This window comes from Miscanthus floridulus, chromosome 11 (assembly GCF_019320115.1).
Source record: "Miscanthus floridulus cultivar M001 chromosome 11, ASM1932011v1, whole genome shotgun sequence".
NCBI classification, from domain to species: domain Eukaryota; kingdom Viridiplantae; phylum Streptophyta; class Magnoliopsida; order Poales; family Poaceae; genus Miscanthus; species Miscanthus floridulus.
Window position 1 is genome coordinate 63,824,259 of NC_089590.1, and position 8,365 is coordinate 63,832,623.

The following is an 8,365-nucleotide window of genomic DNA, read 5'->3' on the forward strand; positions in this document are numbered from 1 at the left end:
CGCCCTTCAGGAGTAGATGTGACCATGAGATCCGTACCGAGTCGTGCAGGACGACTGGCCCGAGCTGGTCGGGTAGATCTATTGTGGGTAGTGGTTACCTGCTCATTAGGTTGACTTTGAATCGAACTTACCAGAGCTAGGGTTTCAGCAAGTTTGGTGCCGACCCGATCGATGAAGTCAAGCAGGTCGATGTTGTCGATCTGCCTCCCTTTGTAGCGAGGAAGCGGATGATGGGTTGTCGGCGTGGCTGAAGACGATGCTGGCGTGGTCGGAGCCAGACCCACCGTGGTCAAAGCCATAGCCGATGCAGGTGAAGTAGTGGTCGACGCAGATTGAACCCGTGCCTCCTCTGGGGTCATGGCGATGAAGTCGTCGGAGCCTGTGGTCCAGGTGATCTGGCCGATGGTGAACGTGAGGCCGTTCGGCGTAGTCATGGAACCGGGGATGATGACCATCTTGTTCGTCTGTGGAGCAGTACGCACACCCCCTACCTGGCGCGCCACTGTCGACGAAATATGGTCGGCAGTCTACCTAGGGGTATGCCCAAGGTAGTAGATTATTGGCAGACAGATGCGCAAGCTACAAACAAGATGGTGACGCAAGACAGACATGAGGTTTTATCCAGGTTCGACCGTCGTGAAGGCGTAATACCTACGTCCTACGTCTGATTGTATTATTGTATGTCAATGAAAGATGTTTTTTAGAGGGGTCCCCTGCCCGCCTTATATAATCCGGGGGGCAGGGTTACAGATCTGGAAACTAATCCTAACCAGTTACAATTGACATAGGTGGCCGAATAAGGATTTCTATTCTAACCGACCAGGATCTTGCTTGATCTCCAAATCTGTCTTGATTTCTTGCGCGGGACTCCGAACAGATTGGCCGGGCCGCGCGTCGTCTTCTAGTGGGCCAGACCCCCTGGTCCGGGCCGGCCCAAGCCCAGCCGTAAGGGTATAGGGGTTAATACCCCCACAGTGTCATTGAGCTACCCTCACTTTTAGGGTAGGTTCTTGCGGTGCCCGACGTGCGGGCTTGGCGGGTGATGCCAATTAGCCGCCGAACCACCAAGTGAGCGGTCGACACAACGAGGACGTAGCGTATTGGCAAGCACGTGAACCTCGAGAGAAAATAACTGTGTCAACATTATTCTTCCCGTTGGTTTACATCCTCGTTATATAAGCTTGTAATTACTTTCATACACATTGTGCTTGTGTAGTTGCTTTTCCAATTAGTTAGCTTGTGTAGATTACTAGTTATCTTCTAGCCTGTGTAGCATAAGAAGTAGCTCCCTTATGTGCCTAATTTGGTTTGTGTAACCTTGTTAGTCACATTGCTTAGTTTGAGTAGCTAAGTATTTGCGCTCTCTAATTTGGCATTGGTTGCCTTGTTATTAAATATTACTAGTGAGCTTAGAAGCATTGTGCTTTTGCTTACTAGAATTGTGTAGGAGCTCCCCGGTGTATAAAATACTAGTGTCATAGGTTTATGTGACCTTACTCCTAGAATTGGATATGTGAGCTCTAGCTAGCCTGGCACCTTTGTTGCATAATTAAGATCTTCATAAGGTGCTTGTGAACTTAGATAAAGGGGTGTAGTCTAGGCTAGACAGATCGTTTTAATTCCGCATTTATTTCGGTTAGCCGACACGATTAAATTTAAGAAATGACTATTCACCTCCCTAGACACCATCTCGACCTTACACCGGCCTAGGAGTCGTATGTTGTTGTAATGATGTCTGCCGGGCCGAGCTTTTGTTGGGAAGCGGACCCATCGGGGACCCTAGGTTTATGAACCCGCCACCTGGTTTTAGAGTTCAGGAAGGAAAAGCAGACTTTCACAAAAGTTGAGAGATGTAATGTGAACTTTTTTCTATTTTTTATCCACTAAAAAAAAGTAATAGCATTTTTGCTGTACCACTGATTATACATTTTTTTGGCCAAAACATCAAAGGTCGGCCCTCTGGCTCATCTGCGTACAAAACATGCCTAATTTTCCACTTTCACAGTTATATGAAATATTTTTTTTCTACGTACAAAACATGCAAAATCGGCTACGGGACACTAAAAAGTGACCTCCCTTTGCTACTGGACATCCAAAATAAAAACAATTTACTGTAAGACACTCTGCTTCTTGTCAAATATGATGGTGAACATCGGACTCAATAAAATATCCATTTCTGGCATTCGAGGGGAGAGAAGACCGGTAAAATGTCCACTATGCCCCTACTTCTTTCTTCTTCCCCTCTCTCTATCCGAGTTAGCAGCAAGGAACCCATGGCCCCCGCACAGGCCGTGAGCCCGGCCACGAAGACGGACGCATCCACCATGGCCACCCGCGCTTGCCCAAGCCGCGACGTTGGCCATGGCCTCCGTCCGCCCGCACCTGCCCACGCCACGATGCCGGCAGTGACCTCCATCCGCCCAGCCCTTTTGCTTCGCGGCTGGCTGCCCCTGGCGCCTCGTGCTCCCATGGCCGGCGAGCTCCTGCAACCACGCCTCCCACGCCCACACCCGCGAGCCACAGCGGAGACCGCGAGGCCGCGGCGGAGCCTACGCGTGCACCTACGTATCCACGGCGGAGCCCACGCGTGCCCGCGAGGCCGCAGCAGAGCCTACGCACGCGCATGCGTGGTCGCGGCGGAGACCACGCGTGCCCGCAAGGTAGCGGCAGAACCCGCGCACGCCCGCGAGGCTGCGACGTAGCCCGCGTCGGCGGAGCGAAGCTCGCGCTCTCCCCCAGCTCGCCGTGTCCGCTTGTCACCGCCCCAGCATGTGTCCTGCTCGATGTGCCGCCATCGTTTCGTGAATCCCACCGGGTGCCGCGCCGACCCATGCCTTGCTCACAACGTCCGCCAACGACGTATCACGACCCCGGTCCTTCGCTGCCTGCTTACCGCGCCCGCCGTCGTTCGCTACTCCCGCGCGGGTGCAGTGCCCTACTCGCCGCGTGTGCCAATGATGTTTCGTGACCCCGGTCCTTCGCGTCCCGGGTGCCGCGCCGGCCCGCATCCTGTTTTGCGACCCCAGCCTACTCACTACTCACCGCTCCTCTCCCGGCGCGAGCATGTCTCGCTGCTCGCCGCGGGAGCCGACCGAGGCCGCAGCCACCTTCACCCAATTCGCCGCCCACCCGTGCCCGAAAAAAAGAAAGCAAGCAAGGAAGAAGAAAGAGGCAGGGGCATAACGGTCATTTTACTGCTCCTCTCTCCTCAAATGCCAGAAATGAATATTTTATTAGGTCCGGCGTCCACCAGCAAATTTGACAAGCAGCAGAATGTCTTTCAGCAAACTGCTCTATTTTGAATGTCCTGCAACAAGGAGAAGTCACTTTCAGTGTCATAGTCAATTTTACCTTTTCACAAATGTCCACGTCGTTTCACCTCAGGATGTTTCTTTTTTTTAAGGAACTTTTAGCCACTAGTAGCGAGCTTTGTATGAGAAATCCATGCAATTTTTTTGTGTCACATAGTTTTTTTCTCTCAAGCCAGTAGGAATTAGGCATAGCTTATTACCCTGTTCGCTTCATCGTATCAGCCATAATACAGTGTTTTTCTCTCACAACAAAACAACATCAGCCGACTTATAAGCCACAGAAACATGTCAATTTTGCACTTTCCAGATACTGGAGATATTATATCCGTGTTCTAAATACCATGAGCTAGCAAGCAGGATCATAGATTGGCTGAAGTTTAACGTGCCTATATTTGGTTCTTATACACTTCCAGCTTGTGGAAAAAAAAAAGCAAGGCTTCAACTTCCATAAACAAAATACAAAATATAATGGACTTAAACTTCTAGCATTTTGATGTTCTCATACAGTATGGTCCATAACAAGAAAACACTAGCAGGAACCCCGGGCGTTGCCGCGGGCGCAACACATAAGTTGAAAAGAAAAGGTCGTATTGCAGAATTGACAATAGGCAGAACATTTCAGTAATAGCATGTTGATGTCTAAAGGATAAATATCTAAAGAGCAAGAGTGGGGATTAGACATAGTGAAATGGTGCATGATAAGAGAAATTGATAAGCTAACATGCTTACTGGGAAAAGTAGTGCATGATTAGTTTCATGACATACGTATAAATTATATGATGAATCAAATGTTATTACACCAAAACATCCATGTGGCTCTAGATAATAGAAGTGAGAACTCACCCGTGGATACACCAGCACTAGAAAAAGAGTTTTGATGCCCTCAAAGCGCTGCAAGAGACTTAAACAAGAGTGATTGTGTAGGAAGGTCTCAGTTGCATAAACATGATAATAGTCGGTGCGCAGCATCCGGAGATGTTCCATCTTGCCAAGGTGGACAGAGATCGGATCATATTCATCACTCCAATTAAGATTGGCCAGCTGAGGGGCTGAGATGTTGGCGACCGGTGGACTCTTGCAAAAACACAATACCACAGTTAACTCTTTGAGCGCCGGCGCCATAACGGTGAGCTGAGACAAGGAGTGCAGGTCCCTGAGCTCCATCAGCAGCTGAGAATCCGAATGTATGGCGAGATCACACAGCCCACGGGCGTCCTCAACGGTGAGCCTCTGCAAGCACGGGCACCGCGGCGAGGACACGGCGTCGCCTAGCTCGCCTGGGCCGTGGAACCAGACGCCACTCAGGCGGAGACCGGTGAGCCGAGTGACGACACCGGTGGGAGGCACGGCGAGGCCCTGAAAAGGCAAGGAGAGCGAGATCGAGGTGGCCTTCTCAAAGCAGGGGAACTCAAAGGCGCCTCTTTGCGCGGCCTGCTCCTCTTCATCTTGCACCGGACCATGGCTGAAAATGGTTAGGTCACCGGAGACTCGGCGTGCGGCGGCGGGGAGCCAGACCTCCAGAGACTCAGGGGTGGCGCCATCGGCCCGGACGAGGAGGGCGCGGACGAGCACCTCATGGGCGTCAAGCAACCGGTGGGGCTCAGTGGGAAAAGTGAAGCAGAGCACAGGGAGGAGAGCCCAGATGCGGCGCTAGCGGTGGGAGAGGACGCTGATCTGGGCGGCGGCGCGGGTGCTGAGCTTGAGGAGGATGAGGACGAGGACGTCGTCGGGGAGTGTGCTGAGCCGGTCCTCGCCTGCAGCTGCGCGGCGGCATCGTCGGAGGAGAGCCTCGCGCTCCTGGCGGCGCCACCCAGCTCCATCGAGAGTGGGGACGGCGTGGGATCGGGGGATATTTAACTTTTTATCGTTACAACGAGCATCTCTTCACTTTTAAAATTGCTTGTATATAGTTACAATCGAGAGAGACTATTTAATATATTCTTGCTATTTTCGCTGACGTGGTACACCAACTCGACCTGACAGCACGGGAAATGATAGTTTTGACCCTCATCTATTTCTTCTATCTCTATCCCTTCCTCGCTCGACCTCCGGCCATGGCCGACGATGGGGTCCATGGCGGCGGCTGACAGGACATAGGGGAAGTTGGGGGCAAGACAGCCGGGGGCACGACCTGCAGGTCCACGGCCGCACCCGACGTCGGCGACGAACATGGCCGCAGCCCGCAAGGGAAGGCTCGGTCTCAGCGTCAAGGAATGGTGACCAAGCCGGTCACTGTCGGTGACCTCATCCATCGCGTCGCCTCCTCCTGCCTCTCCAACCGCCTGCCCTGCAACTACACCCTCCGCGACTCCATCGATAGTGACCTGAACAACGACGACGACGACCCCTTCGCCGACGCCGTCTCCAGCAGCGAGAAATGCTGGCGGTCCCCGTCCGCTGCGGAGGCGGAGGAAATCGAGGAAGAGGAGGGGGAGGAGGAGGAGGAGAAGCTCAAGATCTGGGAGGAGGGGGAGCAGGAGAAGGAGAGGCTGGCCGCCGTGGCCAAGGGCGCCGAGCGTACCCGCGACGCGGACGCGCTGATGGCGGAGGTGTTCGACGCCGTCTCCGGGGTGGGCCGCGCTCCAGGGCGCGCGCTGCCCCTAGGACCCCGACAAGATGTGCGCCGCGAACGCGGCCGTCGTCGCCGAGCTCCGCCACCTTGCGTGCCTCCACGACTGCTTCCGCCGCTCCGCCATTGTGAGCCACATCCCGCGCTCGAACCCTTCCGCACCGCCCCTCCGCGAGGCCGTGGTGTCGTACGAGGCGGCGCTCGACGACCTCCAGCGCCAGCTCCAATCCAAGCAGGTCGAGGTGGACTGGCTCAAGGAGAAGCTCGCAGCGGCCACCAATCGCTGTAACCACCACCACCTGTGTTCCGGCGGGAGGTCGAGCGAGGACGGGATAGAGATAGAAGAAATAGATGAGGGGTAAAAATGTTATTTTCCGTGGTCGGTCTATGCTGTCAGGTTGAGTTGGCGTGCCACGTCAGCGAAAATGGCAAGAATGTATCAAATGCTCTCTCTCGATGATAAATATGTATGAACAATTTTAAGAGTACTATCCGAAGAGGTGACGTCCGTTATAATGGTAAAAAGTTAAATATCCTGGAATCTGGGGATTTAGGTCACGGACGCCACCATTTGTCCATTTCGGGGTGGAAATTGGAGAGAGTGTCCGTGGCTGGCTGGGCCAGACCGGGCCAAAAGCAGAGTAGGGCGAAGGGAGGTAAAAAAGACAACCTTTCTTTCTTTCTTTTTTACTAGAACATCATGCGTCCTTCGGGCGCCCTACAATGAATTAAAGAAAACAAACCATTATCATCACTACATCGTATGGATTGTGGTAACTAAAATGTAAGGACATATATTTATATATAGAGACATGCATATTACACAAATAGTGCAACCACATATCCTGCATGTCCTAATTTTCAAAGGAAATGAAAAATTTGGGGGCGAGCTTGAAGCATCACTGACTGCTCGGCGATCATCACAGGCATCGGCTCAGGTACTTCAACTAACTTAAGTCATTGGACAGCATGCACTCACTGATGGGAAAGACCAACGGTGCAGCCACATGCTCAAGAAAAATGGAGACCTGGGCACTCAAGAGCGCACACGGCAGCCCAGACGCCTGGACAAGTTCATCTGGCAAAACAAAGCCACACCGAGACTGAAGTTCTTTGCGTGGCTGCTGTCCTAAGAGAAAATTCAGTGCAAAATGAATCTGAGAAAAGGGATAGCGCAAGACACAATTTGTGAAGTCTGTCAAGCGCCGGAAGAACAGCTGCACATATCATCTTTGGATGTCCGAATGCCCAAGAGTTCTGGAATGCACTGCAAATACATACTGAGGTACAGTGCCCGGTTCAGGCGATCAAAGACATCCAACCTCCTGCTCACATTCCAGCGAGGTTCTTCAACACATTCCTCCTGCTGTGTTCATTGCATATCTGGAAGCGAAGGAACAACTAAGTTTTCCGATCGGACCGGGCTTCACTGAGTGCGACGCTGGTGGCCTGCAAAACGGAAGCTCATCTTTGGAGCTCTCGGCTGCCCCCGTGATGAGAGAAGCATTGCAGCCTCCTGGTGCCTAGCAATTTCTAACGCCATGTAAACTTAAACCATCTATTTTCAAAATGGAACAAGTTGTAATCCATAATGGCTATTTAAGAGCCAAATATTAATGTGAATCAGGTGGGCGATTCCCTCCCCCCCCCCCCCCCCCCCCCCCCCCCCCCCTTTCGACTTCTCAAAAAAAGGAAATGAAAAATCCCAATTATATATTTTTTACTGTGGGCCAATATTTAACCACGGATGCCATGAAGCAGGTGTCATTTGTATAGCGCACCGAAGTATCTGGTTGACTAATACAGTAATAAGTTTTTTCTATGTCAAACAGAGATGGTGAGCAATAGGCGATCTGGCATATTACAAAAGGAATGTTTCTTTGCGTCTAAGAATGCTTGTATATGCTGCAGATGAGAAATATATGAAACATGGATAACTAAGCATCATGTAACTTAAACACACTAACTGGAAAATCTCAACAACCGACCAAAGCGACATCCTATAAGAGATTTCAAAGTCTTGACCATCGAATGGCGAGGAGAATTTGTATTGATGCCAACATCTATAGCAGTGGGCTGCAATGAAGCATGGTAAAAATATTACTATTATGCTTCAAACACTCAAAAAAGGAAGCAAATTATAAAATCCCAGCATAACAATAACAATTAAACGAGAAGCAAGAGTTCCATTTTTTTGAAAACATCTTAGGAATCAGGGTAAATATTTTGTGCAATGTTTAAACCTGATCAGCCAGGTAGGTAAAGATACAATATTAGTACACCGAGAGCTTCAGAGCCGGTGTATAAAACACAAGCCCCCACACAATCAGTAGTCTAGAGTGGTAGTAAATCCATTCAATCATGATCCAGGCAACGTGTTTTGCAACACATGTTATACTCTTGGCAACCTATATATTCATTAGTAAGCTATTGACCAAACAACACAGTAGGATAATTAAAGAGATCATAATCTGATGTGGGTAGA

At 51.0% G+C, this 8,365-nt stretch overlaps 1 pseudogene; it reads right to left on the bottom strand.

Moving 5' to 3' along the window:
* Window positions 1-3,785: 3,785 nt before the first annotated feature.
* LOC136490768 (putative F-box/FBD/LRR-repeat protein At4g03220) lies at window positions 3,786-5,131 on the bottom strand (annotated as a pseudogene).
* Between the last annotated feature and the right edge of the window lie 3,234 nt (window positions 5,132-8,365).